The sequence below is a fragment of the Triticum dicoccoides genome, chromosome 4A (genome assembly GCF_002162155.2).
Source record: "Triticum dicoccoides isolate Atlit2015 ecotype Zavitan chromosome 4A, WEW_v2.0, whole genome shotgun sequence".
In the NCBI taxonomy this organism is placed as follows: Eukaryota; Viridiplantae; Streptophyta; class Magnoliopsida; order Poales; family Poaceae; genus Triticum; species Triticum dicoccoides.
In genome coordinates, this window is record NC_041386.1 from 93067510 (window position 1) to 93081934 (window position 14425).

Genomic DNA, 14425 nt, shown 5'->3' on the forward strand with positions numbered 1-14425 from the left:
ACAGGCGGCCGCGGCCATGGGCGTAGGGGACGGGCGCAGGGGAGGAGGCGTGCGGGCATGGGCGGCCGCCGGCGGGTGCGGCGTGCTTGCGGACGACGGTAGGCAGTAGTGCAGCGGCCGGCGGAGGCAGGCAGCAGCAACAAGCATGCAGTGGGAGCATCAGGGGAAGATAGCAGCGGGCCGGCATGATGGCGAGAGGAGCTGCAGCGCGGGGCAGTCATGGGCGGGCACAGGGCGTGTGTGAAGCGGCCAGGGCGTGAGGAGCGGGCGTGGGCGTGGCCGCGCGATGGGGAACATGAGCTCCAGGGATCTCAGTCGTGGTGTGTGGCTAAACACAGTGGCGAGCTTCGAAACGACGTTGATGTCATCTACTGGCACGGAAACAATGCGTGAGCAAATAGGTTTCGAAGAGGAGCTCACCACGCGACCGGACGAGCAGCCGACAATGTCAGGGGAGGTCGGAGTCGAGCGAATCAACGGCGGACAGTGACGGTTGCCCACGGAGGGGATCGACATGAGCGACGACAGGAGGGCATCCTAGCTGGTGGCGCTCGGCGTGGAAGAAGAGGATGACGACACACTTCTTCTGGGCATCAGCAAATGGTGGCCGGTGGCCACGACAACGACGGCGAAGGCTCGGTCACCGTGCGAGTTCTTGCGCTCGATTTCGAGCAGAGGAGGTGTGGCGTGATGGGGAAGAGGAGGGGAATCAGACGAGGGGTGCTAGGGTTTCGGTTGGACAATTATGTAGGCCGAGGTGGGGCACATGGAGATCATCCATGGCCATGGCAGCTGGATGCTTGCCACGACTCTCCTTTGTCTCACCCTATTGTACATAGGAAGGAGAAGGCCTACTAGGTGGGTTGGGCCGCACTGTCGCTTCGGGCGGGCCAAGTGCACAGTAGCACTTCTATCTTGTTTTCCTATTAGTAGGTGTCTTAACTACTGTTTTCTATTTTCTTTTGATAGGAAATGATTTTTGTTCAAACAAAACTTTGCACATAAATTCTATTCAATATTACAAGGTTGCACAAAAAGTTTGAGGTCAAAAGGAACTGTTCAAATTTAGGTTGAATTTAAATGGGTTTACTTAATGTTGTTTGCCCACTAAAATAATTTCTATAGGGGAATTTAGGATATCAAATGAGGTTGGCTTCATCATGGAAATTACTCGAGGATTTTATGGAATCATGTCAACATTTTGGGTTCATTGCTTGAGAAAATATTAATTTCACTTACAATTTAAATTGGAATTTGATTTGAATTTTTGGACAAGTGGCAATTTGCATAGTAATCATGATGACATGGCCACCATTAGAGGGAGATTATTGTAGCCTGATTCTCGGGGTGTTACAAATCTCCTCCACTACAAGAAATCTCGTCCCGAGATTTTAAGAGGTGGAGTAAGGAGGAAAGTTCTTGTTATGTAGGTCTAGCGGATCTGCTCATTCTTGGTTGCTCTTCTCGAAGAAATTGATACCTTTTGTTGATGCCTTCATTTATCTGTATCAATGCTTCACAATGAAGTTGTCGTCATTTCTTCAGAGCCTTCATCGTACTTACGAAAGGTCAATGGGTAACTTCTGAATATCGGACCTCTACCAGGCTGCTTAACTGGTATATAACATTAGGGAAGGTGGCGGAAAGTAACTCTCTAATTGAAACTTAAGAAAATATCAAGAGCAAAGTAGGAAGGTAACATGAGAAGATTCGAACGGGCAAGCAATCGTTCGATGCCTAATCAGAAGGTGAAAGGGGGTTCAGAGCAACGAAAATAAATATTGCGTTTGATACTAGAGTGGAACATCTCTAGGAAGGTGGCTTGTGATTCTCATATGAAGCCAAGCATGAGGAATAACTTTGGGAACAGGGGTGTACATGAGAGTCAGGTTTCGATCATGTGGAACTATGGGTTATGGGCCCACCACGTGGGTTAAAGTAGAAAGAGTGGTGACATCTGGCACGGTTATGATAACAAGGTATGTCAAAGGATAGTTTGTCAGTTATGTTGGCAACAATGTTGGTACCAAGGGAGAGGGACGAAGAGAACCATTTTCCTGCTCGTTAAGATGAGACGGACCAATAGGCAAAGTTCTCGTCCATCGATGGCTACCGGAATGTCATCAACAATAGTAACAGTGCTTTGCTGACAAAGTTGTACACCGAGGTGTTTACATAAGCAGGGAAATATTACTGCTTATACCATATAGATCACAAGAAAGGTTAAATAAAACAATGGAAAGGAAGATGCAATTATCATATTAAACAGAATAATGGAAAAGAAATTGTGTTTAAACACATACTTCACGGGTATAACCTTCCCAAGGACAAGCAGAGCATGGTATCCATGACATGATAGAAGTATAAAACCATTTAGGTAAGGGGAGAGGAATTTCATGACATTACCCATACAATGGTGTTTCGATAATTTTATAAATAATATTTAGCATTGTGCTTCAAATGTTCTTATTGATGGTCGAAGTACCACAAACATGCTTTGAGATAGCATTGACATGGTCATCAGGTAAAGGTCAGTCTTTGGATACACAAAGGATCCATCGGAAACAACTTATAAAATATGTTGGATAATTTCAACAAGGAAAAGATGAGGATGGGACCCATGGGCTCAGCAACAATTCATCGAGGGGGCAAGGAGGGTATTTCTCACCATGAATTCGATTGATAACCTGGAAGAGCCAGAATGTTGATGATGATCACGACATATTTGTCGAGAGGTTTCATGAAGATCTAATCGATCAGCGATGACATCAATTCAAAGGAATGATGAAGCGAAAGGTTATTGGAACCACGAGTACGACACAAACTCGAAATCAAGCTTGCTATTCAAGACAAAATGATATGGCGAGCAAAATTGATGTATGATTAGCTCATCGTCGAAAATTGTGCTCCAAGAAGAAGGATCAGGTAGCATAGTTAAAATTTATCACGATAATGATATAGCCGAGCAGGCTAGGAATGACTTGAAGGATTAATAAACTTATAAGCAATGAAAATTACTTAGATTTGTTGAATAAGAGTGTGGGATTGATTCTCTTATCGGTGTTCTCGAGTGACTGATAACTCAGAACCCGGGGAAAAAATCTGAAATCGGTGAGAAGTAATACTAGATGAATACTCATAGGAAGTAACTCAGTTATTTGATATTCTCGAGATACCAGGGGTAATACTCGAAGGTAGATCATATTAGAGTTTGGACATGTGTATTTATATGCAGAAGGAAAGCACTTCAACTTGTCCGAGAAAGGGGATCAAAGAAGACAATCTTGGTTGGAACCACGATTGCAAAGTCCAAAATCACATATATAGGATCAAATTATACCAAGGGAATAATTATTGTTATGAGAAGCTTCCATGATAAGATCTACATCGTTTCCATGGGCATGAACACAAAGTTCAAGGTCTAATCCTACTTCTCCAATGCACAACATTTCATTCACTTCCCGCTTTCGAAGAAGTTGTAGCGTTGAAATTTTATCTGACGAAAAGCCAGTACACTATAACCCGCATAACTTTCGAGTTGACACAGATTAGGGAAGGCATAGGTTCAACCCATCAGGGCATCTTAGGAAGATATAACGCAAGCTTCAGGAGTAAATTATACCAGGTCGAAAGCAGAGCATGGTTCACAAAAGTAGATAATAGAATTTACCAAAGGCACTATGTGTGAGGGGAAGAACTCACAAGGTTAATGAATATGAAGGACATTTTCGGTTAATAATCCAACCAAGGATATGGCGGTCCTCCATAAAGGATCTGATGTGAGTATCGATACTCAAGCAGAAGAAGGAAGAATGCAAAGGCATCCGATTATAGATATATCTGAATAACTTCAAAGCTTGAATACAAAGTGTCGATGTCAAAACCGGCGGATCTCGGGTAGGGGGTCCCGAACTGTGCATCTAAGGCAGATGGTAACAGGAGGCAAGGGACACGATGTTTTACCCAGGTTCGGGCCCTCTTGATGGAGGTAAAACCCTATGTCCTGCTTGATTTATTCTTGATGATATGAGTATTACAAGAGTTGATCTACCACGAGATCGGAGAGGCTAAACCCCAGAAGCTAGCCCATGGTATGATTGTGTGTTGTCCTACGGACTAAAACCCTCCGGCTTATATAGACACTAGAGGGGGCTAGGGTTACACAAGGTCGGTTACAAAGGAGGAGATATCCATATCCGTACTGCCTAGCTTGCCTTCCACGCCAAGTAGAGTCCTATCCAGACACGGGACGAAGTCTTCAATCTTGTATCTTCATTGTCCAACAGTCCAGCCAAAGGATATAGTCCGGCTGTCCGGAGACCCCCTAATCCAGGACTCCCTCAGTAGCCCCTGAATCAGGCTTCAATGACGATGAGTCCTGTGCGCAGTGTTGTCTTCGGCATTGCAAGGTGGGTTCCTCCTACGGATACACCACAGAAGAGTTTGAATAAAAGGATAGTGTCCGACCCTGCAAAATAAGTTCCACATACCACCGTAGAGAGAATAATATTTCCACAAATCTAATCTGCTGACACGTTTTGGCAACATGACATCATGCCATGGCTCGGTGATTATTCGAACCGTTTTTCTTTAACTAGCACCGCACATAACGTGAGGCAGTTTCTTGACACGTCTGGTCAAAGCAGAGATTGTGTCCCCCTTATTACGGGATTCTCATCAATACGGGCGTGGGTAACCCAACCGCGCCATCAATTACGGTGCTTGGGGGATAAGCAAGTCTTACCAGGCTAGTGGGGGCGCATAGTTTTGGCCACCCTTATAAGGGGACAAGGTTTAACCTTTTTCTACCCACGCCTTCTTCCTCCTTGCTCATCCATTCTTACGTACTCGAGCTCCAACGCCCAAGTCCACATCCTTCTCCTCAACCTTCTCCAAACATGTCCGGAGCGAGAGGCAAGTGGATGGCTTCCTCCGTCATGGAGGGACACATCAAAAAGCTATGCGGAGCCGGATACTTAGCTGCGAATATCACGCATCGGCTGCCCGCTGCGGGGCAGATCGTTCCTACCCCGGAACCTCACGAGAGGGTAGTTTTCCTCCACCACTTCCTCCGCGGACTGGGGTTTCCCCTCCATCCATTCGTCCGCGGTCTTATGTTCTACTATGGGCTGGACTTTCATGATCTGGCCCCGAACTTCATCCTCAACATTTCGGCATTCATCATCGTGTGTGTGGCTTTCCTCCGCATCCGGCCCTACTTCGGCCTGTGGCTGAAGACCTTCAATATCAAGCCGAAGGTGGTGGGATGCCAACAAGCGGAATGCGGCGGAGCCATGGTGGGCAAGATGCCCAATGTTATATGGCTTGAAGGCTCCTTCGTGGAGACCATAAAAGGGTGGCAATCGGCGTGGTTCTACATCACCAAGCCACGCGACACCAACTGGGTGGTGGCCACCGAGTTTTGAGCCGGAATCCCCACGCGGCTCACCTCCTGGAAAGAGAAGGGCCTATCCTGGGGTTCATTGGTGGAGCTGGACGGACTCCAGAAATGTATCCGGAATATGGCAAGCAAGAATCTCAAGCTTGTCAACATAGTCCAGGTCATGCTCTTCCACCGGATCCTCCCGTGTCAACAATGAGATTTCAACTTGTGGGAGTTCGACCCAGCCCAGCACCAAACTCTAAGCAAGCTCTTCGACACGACGCACAAGGACGTCTGGAGGGTGCTGTTCAAGGGCGCCGAGGTCCCTCCCTCTCTCACCGAGGACCGCGGGCTAAGCGCGAAGCACCCTAGAAATTCGGTAAGTTTTGTACATCTGGTAGGATTTTTGCTTCCCATTGCTTAACCACATGCGCGGTCTGAGCTCCCATGCCTTTGACAGGACTGGGTGGGGGCATCGGAGAAGATCAACTGTCCGGCCCCTCTGCCCGAAGACACTGCAGACGCTCTCCTGACGGAGATGCTGACTCCGGCTCCTTACAAGGTGCCGGAGAAGACCAAGAAGAAGGCCAAGGGAACCCGAAAGAGTTCCCGACGCCAGGTGGTATCGGACTCATCGTCCGATGACTCTATGACGCACTCCTCCCACGAAGATGAGGAGGAAGATGAAGATGCTCCCCCTCCAGTCGGGGAAGACAAGAAAAGGAAGGCCGCCCCAACCGGGGGGGGGGGTCGAAGGGTCCAAGAAGGGAAGGACTCTCCTTCTGGACTGCTCCACCATCGCCGCCGAAGACGAAGACGAGTGGCTGCTCAGGGCCAAGCCCCTGGCGAAGTCGTAAGTATTCAGATACCAGAGTAACTCATAGCATACCTTTTTTCGCATTGCTTCTCCTAACGCCGAATATGATTATGCAGACCGCCCCAAGCCCGTATCGGCATATCTTCGTCGGACGGCTCCCTGGACTCGTCGGATATGGATAGCGATCCACTTCCGACCGCCACCTCCCCTTGCCCTATGGACAACGCCGAGGTGCTATCTCAAGAGGCATCGGGTCGAGGGGAGACAGTCCCGGAGGCGCCTCAAGGTGACCTTCCGGACTCCAGGAGCAGAGGGAGTAAGGCTCCCGAGGGCTCCGAGTTCGGCCTTCAGCCGAACACTTCGCCGGAACCTCCAGTTGTTCCGGACTCGGGCAGGCGGCCTCCTTCCAAAAGGGGCAAGATGCCCGTGCCAGTGACCTCTGTCCATCCAGAGGCACCAGACAATCTGCTGGGAGTGCTTCGCAGTGCTTCCATCGACGAAGAGCACCACACTATTAGGAGTGCGGTGATCTAGAAGGTTCAGTCTGCCAAGAGCGGACTGACTGAAGCCAATGCCAGCCTTCTAACAGGCTTTGAGGTAAGTATTTGAAATATAGGAAAAATATTACCGCATAGACAGTAGCCCCTGATGCTCTGTTTGGTGTTCAAAAAGAAAATTCGACTAGAGTGTCAACTAATATCTGTAGGAGTCTAATATAAGTATGTCAATATGTGTATGCAGGCTTCACTGCTGACCTCTGCCGCACTGACTGCGGAGGTCGCCATACTGAAGCAAGACCTCGAAGGGTCCAAGAAAGAGCTCGGCCTTGCCAAGAGGCAGCTCGAGGAGAACAAAGGTAAGTAATACCTAGTATATAGATATGTATATATACAAAAAGGATGCGATTGCAAAATGACAGGATTATCTTTAATTTGCCAGGGGCCACGACCGAAGTGGCAACCTTGAAGCAAGTGCTATCCGAGGCCGAAAACAAAGCGGCCTAGGAGCGCACCGAGCGAGAAAAACAAGTGGCACGGGTGGGCAAGGTGCAGCAAGAGCTCCACGCTCTCGTGACGAAGCACGAGGCGTTGGAGCTTGACTTGAAGACGCGAGATTCCGAGCTTGCCGCGGCCCTTGAGAGTGCAAAGAGTGCCAAGGCTGAAGCCCAAAAGGCCCTCCAGGATATTGATGTGATGAAGAAGATAGCGGCGGGTAAGGCATTCAATATGCAAAGCAAGCATGTGAAAGTAAATTACTTGTTACTTACCCGAGTCCAGAGCTCTCCAGGAGCATTCGCAGATTTGCCCCGCAGCGTGTCGGATGCCGCACAGTTTTACCAGGCCGAGGAGGGAAGCTGAACGGAGAAGCTGTTCTGGTCTCAGTATACTGGGACCGAACACCCGGTGCCTATGAGCGACCAGCTAAAGCAGCTGGTCGAGCTACACAAAGCGGCCGAATAGGCCATGGAGGGTTGTATAGTCCGGATGTGGCCTGGCGACGCCCTTCCCAACAGCTACCTCGGCCTTGTGAGGCGGCTTGTGGATGCCTGCCCACGGCTGGAAGTCATCAAGCGGTCCGTCTGCATCGAGGGTGCTCGCCGGGCTTTCGCCCGTGCGAAGGTGCACTGGGCCAAGATGGACGCCGTGAAGCTGGTGAAGGAGGGGCCGCCGCAGGGCAAGGAGCATTGCCACCCCGAGATGTACTATGAGGGTGTCCTGAAGGGCGCCCGTCTTGTAGCGGACGAGTGTGCAAAAGATGTAATATTTGAATGAACTTGCTCGTGTAATCCTATATGATGAAAACTTGTCCATATGCGCTATGCAACGCTTGTTTGAATTTAAAATATTACCTTCTGTTCGGCTGTTTATCAAATCTGAGAGATGGCTAGTCGTCGGCTTCTGCCCCCACGCCACGAGTGCTGGGGTGTTCGGGATAAACCTGAGCACTCTTGTTCCCATTTTTGGGTCCTTCGAGGGAGGTGCTCAGCACAACGAACAAGGCAATCAGACTATAATGCGTTATCACTCTCACTTAGCCATAGAATTCTATAATTTTAAATTTCGGTGAAGCCCCTAGTATTCGGAAGGCCGAATTCGGGGCGCTATACACGCCTTAAGCCGGACAGGGCCGACTCCTCGCTCTAAGCGGCATAAGTCTTTAGGGACTTGAAACCTCTCAAACAGTGACCAGTCTCTCGCCTTATCATGACAGTCAGTTTTAGCTTTCTCTATTGAGGTGCTTAGCCCAGCAGAACTGGGGCACAATCGCAGTAGTTCTCCCAGTGCTACCTTAGGCGATATAGCGGAACGTAAGGTACCAAAACATGGGAGCCGGGCAAACCCAACTATTGACCCAAGACATGATTCGGAGCTGATGCATAGAATGCTATAAGTTCGGGGTGCCGCACTGTCGAATGTGTTCGGACTTCTGACGCTGTATTATGGGGTATGCTTAAGCCCCCAGCGTATTGGCCGTACCAGAGTGTACGGGTGCTAGATGTCGTGAATGAACATATATATATATAAAGGAAGAATGCAATAATAGTCTTAATGCTATGCATTGTTTATTCAAAAAGGTGCGTTAAAGTAGAATGATACAAGTAGTGCGATAAGCAAAAAGTAGGACTATTTGACATGTCCCTTCCAAGGGCAAGCTGAGGAATAGTATTAAAGCAAGTATTTCACTCGTTATCGTAATCCACCTGGGAATTCCGTGGTGTGACGTAGCTTTCTGCCTCCTTGGTTGCTGCATCATGTGTTCGGCAATCATGCTGCCGGACAGGGTTTCCAGAGATTAATGTCCTAAAAGAGAAAACTAACAAAGAGGGAAGCCCCTAGTGCGGTTTAAGCCGCGTCTTGGAGCGTGCTGTAGTCGTGCCCCCCTTCCCACCTGTGCCCATGGTATTTTTAATGCGTAATTATGAACGCGTGGCACGGACTTCGCCGTCTGGCTGGGACCGAGGTGGGGGCCGCATTGCTATGCGAGCTCAGAACGTGCCAGGCAGTCCTGTTGCCGATTACTCCGGGCGTGCTTGAAGGTCTACGAGTCCTTAATCGCCGAACTAGTGGATTGCCTTAAGAGGCTGCTTTGCACTTCTGCTGCGAGGGCCGCAGTGTGCTCCTCCGTGCGGAGAGAGCGCTCTGTGTTTCCATTGACTGTGATGACCCCCCGAGGTCCTGGCATCTTGAGCTTGAGTTATGCATAATGCGGTACCGCATTGAATCTCGCAAATGCGGTTTGCCCAAGCAATGCATGGTAGCCACTGCGGAACGGGACTATGTCGAAGATTAACTCTTCGCTTCGGAAGTTATCCGGGGATCCGAAGACCACTTCCAGTGTGACTGAGCCTGTGCAATGGGCCTCTACACCTGGTATGACACCTTTAAAGGTCGTTTTTGTGGGTTTGATCCTTGAGGGGTCTATACCCATTTTGCGCACTATGTCCTGATAAAGCAGGTTCAGGCTGTTGCCGCCATCCATAAGGACTCGAGTGAGGTGAAATCCGTCAATGATTGGGTCTAGGACCAATGCGGTGAATCCGCCATGACGGATACTAGTGGGGTGGTCCCTGCGATCGAAGGTGATCGGACAGGAGGACCATGGGTTGAACTTTGGGGCGACTGGCTCCAACGCATATATGTCCGTGAGCGCACGCTTCTGCTCCCTCTTGGGGATGTGGGTTGCGTATATCATGTTCACCGTCCACACTTGTGGGGGGAACCTCTTTTGTCCTCCGGTGTTCGGCTGCCGGGGCTCCTCCTCGTCATCACTATGTGACCCCTTATCTTTGTTTTCGGCATTTAACTTGCCGGCCTGCTTGAACACCCAACAATCCCTGTTGGTGTGTTTGGCAGGCTTGTCGGGGGTTCCGTGTATTTGACACGAGCGATCGAGTATACAATCCAAACTGGACGGGCCCGGAGTGCTTCTTTTGAATGGCTTTTTCCGCTGACCGGGTTTAGAGCCTTTGAATCCGGCATTGATTGTCGTATCCTCGGTATTGTCGCTGTTAATGCGGTGCTGATGTTTATTGCGACGTGACCTGCCGTTGCCGTCCTTGGTATCAAAAGTACCATGGTTCTTTGATATGTTATTGCTGTGAGCCAACCAGCTGTCCTCTCCCGCACAAAAGCGGGTCATGAGTGTCATGAGGGCTGCCATAGATTTCGGCTTTTCCTGGCCAAGGTGCCGGGCGAGCCATTCGTCGCGGATGTTGTGCTTAAAAGCTGCTAGGGCCTCTGCATCCGGACAGTCGACAATTTGATTTTTCTTTGTTAGGAACCGTGTCCAGAATTGCCTGGCCGATTCCTTTGGCTGCTGAATTATGTGGCTCAAGTCATCGGCATCTGGTGGTCGCACATAAGTGCCCTTAAAGTTGTCGAGGAATGCGGCTTCCAAATCTTCCCAACAGCCAATGGACTCTGCTGGCAAGCTGTTGAGCCAATGTCGAGCTGGTCCTTTGAGTTTGAGTGGGAGGTATTTGATGGCGTGTAGGTCATCACCGCGGGCCATGTGGATGTGCAGTAGGAAATCCTCGATCCATACCGCAGGATCTGTTGTGTCGTCGTATGATTCTATATTTACGGGTTTGAAACCCTCTGGGATTTGATGATCCATTACTGCATCTGTGAAGCATAAGGGGTGTGCGGCGCCTCTGTACTGTGCTATATCGCGACGTAGCTCAAATGAGTCTTGCCCGCTGTGTTCGGCCCTGCCGGACTTACTTTTACTGTATCCGGCGTGAAGATTATCATCTCGCATAGTGGTGCGCCCTTGTAATCCGTAGATCAATCTTGCATGTTTTGCTTTGTCCTCCAATACTTCTCGCAGGTCTGGCGTATTTCCCCATGCCTTTTTATTTCAATGGCGTCGGGGTGCGGGCTAAGCTTTTGGCTGGAATGCCTCTCTATCGCGGCCATGAGGTGGCCGATCAGCCGCGTCATACGCCGGGGATGTAGGTTTCGGTGCTTCCTCCTCCAGTCGGGGTAGCAACCTGCACTTTGGGTAACTCTTGGAGGGGCGTTCGAGTTTATATTCCTCGGCCGCCAGGACTTCAGTCCATTTGTCAGCTAGCAAATCTTGATCAGCTTGAAGCCGCTGCTGCTTTTTCTTAAGGCTATTTGCCGTGGCTATAAGCCGGCGCTTGAAGCGCTCTTGTTCGAAGGGATCCTCTGGCATGAAGAATTCATCATCGTCGAGGCTTGCCTCATCTTCGGAGGGAGGCATGTAATTATCATCCTCCACCTCTCCATCTGTCGCTCTCTCAGGAGGGCTGGCTTCTCCATCCTCCTGCTCCAAATCTTGCTGGAGGGGATTGTTATTGTGTTCGGCACTGTCCGGAGTGCTATTATCTCCGGTGCCGGTATCACCGCTTTTGCCTTGGCGGGACTTAGAGTGGCGCCGCTGACGCAGGCGCTTGGGTTGCTTCTTGGAGGGGTCATCCTCCGGTGTCCCGTCGCTATTGCCTTCTTTGGGTGTGTCCACCATGTATATGTCATATGATGAGGTGGCTGTCCAGTGCCCTGTGGGCAGTGGTTCCTCTTCGCCTCCCGCATCGTTGTCCATACCGTCGATATCTTCGGAGTCGAAGTCAAGCATGTCGGTTAAGTCATCGACAGTGGCTACTAAGTGGGTGGTGGGTGGGCGGCGAATTTCTTCGTCATCCGCATCCCAATCCCGCCGGACATAGTTCGGCCAGGACTCTACTGACAAGGAGAGAGACCTTAATGAGTTCAGTATGTCGCCAAAGGGTGAGTGCTGAAAAATATCCGCGGAGGTAAACTCCATGATCGGCGCCCAGCCCGATTCGATAGGCACGGGCGCAAGCGGTTCGGAGTCCGTGGCCGGAGAAGGATCCAGCAGTTTGGCAACACGGCTCTCGTGAAAGGTAAGGTCGATATTCGGCTCGATCGCCACTAAGGATACGGCTTCCGTGGCGGGGTCTATCCACCCATCCATGGATGGCACGACTGGTTGCGAATTGAGGGTCGGAGTGGTTGTCGGTGCGATATCCTGAACATTGTCCGACGGCAGAGCTAAATCATGCTCATCGAGACCGTGCAGCACACTTGGCAGGGGCTCGAATCCGTCGAAGATCAAGTCTCCGCAGATATCGGTCGAATAGTTTAAGCTTCCAAACCTGACATGGTGGCTAGGGGCGTAACTTTCGATCTGCTCCAGATGACCAAGCGAGTTGGCCCGCAATGCGACGCCGCCGAATACGAAGATCTGTCCGAGGAGAAAAGTCTCACCCTGGACTGCATCGCTATCGATGATTGAAGGAGCCATCAAGCCTAATGGTGACGACACAGAGGAACTCTCAATGAAAGCACCAATGTCGGTGTCAAAACCGGTGGATCTCGGGTAGGGGGTCCCGAACTGTGCGTCTAAGGCGGATGGTAACAGGAGGCAGGGGACACGATGTTTTACCCAGGTTCGGGCCCTCTTGATGGAGGTAAAACCCTACATCCTGCTTGATTTATTCTTGATGATATGAGTATTACAAGAGTTGATCTACCATGAGATCGGAGAGGCTAAACCCTAGAAGCTAGCCTATGGTATGATTGTGTGTTGTCCTACGGACTAAAACCCTCCGGCTTATATAGACACCAGAGGAGGCTAGGGTTACACAAGGTCGGTTACAAAGGAGGAGATATCCATATCCGTACTGCCTAGCTTGCCTTCCACGCCAAGTAGAGTCCTATCCGGACACGGGACGAAGTCTTCAATCTTGTGTCTTCATAGTCCAACAGTCCGGCCAAAGGATATAGTCCGGCTGTCCGGAGACCCCCTAATCTAGGACTCCCTCACAAAGGAATTACGATTTTCAAATCATAAGAACAGAAGCAGAGGCTATGATCAAAAGGTAATTGAGTTGAATCAATATTGATCGATAATCAATCAATGTTTGATTTGCCAAGAACAAGCTAGTGACCTCTGAGCTGGAAGGATGAATGCTAGGATCTGATTGAGGATTGTGAGCATTCGCAACGTATTGGATCAAGGTACGGACAAGACTCGAAACGATAGCGACAGAGGATGTCAATAGAGATTACTAGAAATATGGAATTAACCATAATGCAGGCACACAAGACTTTCAAGAGCAATAGGCTACTACGGATTTCGGAATATTGAATAGTATTTTGAAGGATTTTGTGAAACACATGAACAACTAGGGATGAGCAGATACTCGGCAAGTGCGAGGAATTATCCGTAAGGGTATTTATGTGGCAAAGAACTGCTAGGCAGTAGGCTCAAGGGATTCTCGGAACAATAGAGAGAATTTCGAGGCATCTCGTAATAACAAGAGCAACGAGGAATGATTGTATGTATGGCAAATGTATGTAGTTTTCCATAGGGGTTGACGGTGGAAGGGAATCGCAAAAGCGATGAGCACAAATTCTCGAGCGAACATCGGAGAGTATCTTCAAAGTCTTCTGGTGAAGCAGGCGATCATATGGAATAAAGTGGCTCTTCGGGATGAAGAGTTTACGAGAACCTAATGTCAGAGTTAGCAAAATCGTTTCACCCGATTAGAAGAGAGATCAGAGTCCCAGAGTATAGACAAGGAATAAAAGATCCTAATACCGCCCAATTGGCGACGTGGGCCCGTAAGCCACAAAGCCAAGTTAGTAAAATAGTTTTGGATGACTAGACTCAACTTCGGCCAAGAAGTTGGAAAGGGGATCCTACAGGCAGTCGGCTCTGATACTAACTTGTGACGCCCTCGATTCAATCGTACACTAATCATACACGCAAATGTGTAGGATCAAGATCAAGGACTCACGGGAAGATATCACAACACAACTCTATACACAAAATAATACAAGCTTTATATTACAAGCCAGGGGCCTCGAGGGCTCGAATACATAAGCTCAAATACACAAGAGTCAGCGGAAGCAACAATATCTGAGTATAGACATGAGTTAAACAAGTTTTCCTTAAGAAGGCTAGCACAAAAGCAGCAATGATCGAAAAGGCAATGCCTCCTGCTTGGGAGCCTCCTAACTACTCCTGGTCGTTGGCAGCCTCCACGTAGTAGTAAGCACCCATGGTGTAGCAGTAGTCATCGCCGAAGGTGGCGTTTGGCTCCTAGGCTCCACCATCTGGTTGCAACGTCCGAGAAGAATGGAAAAGGGGGAAAAGAGGAAGCAAAGCAACGGTGAGTACTCATCCAAAGTACTCGCAAGCAAGGATCTACACTACATATGCATCAGTGTCAATGA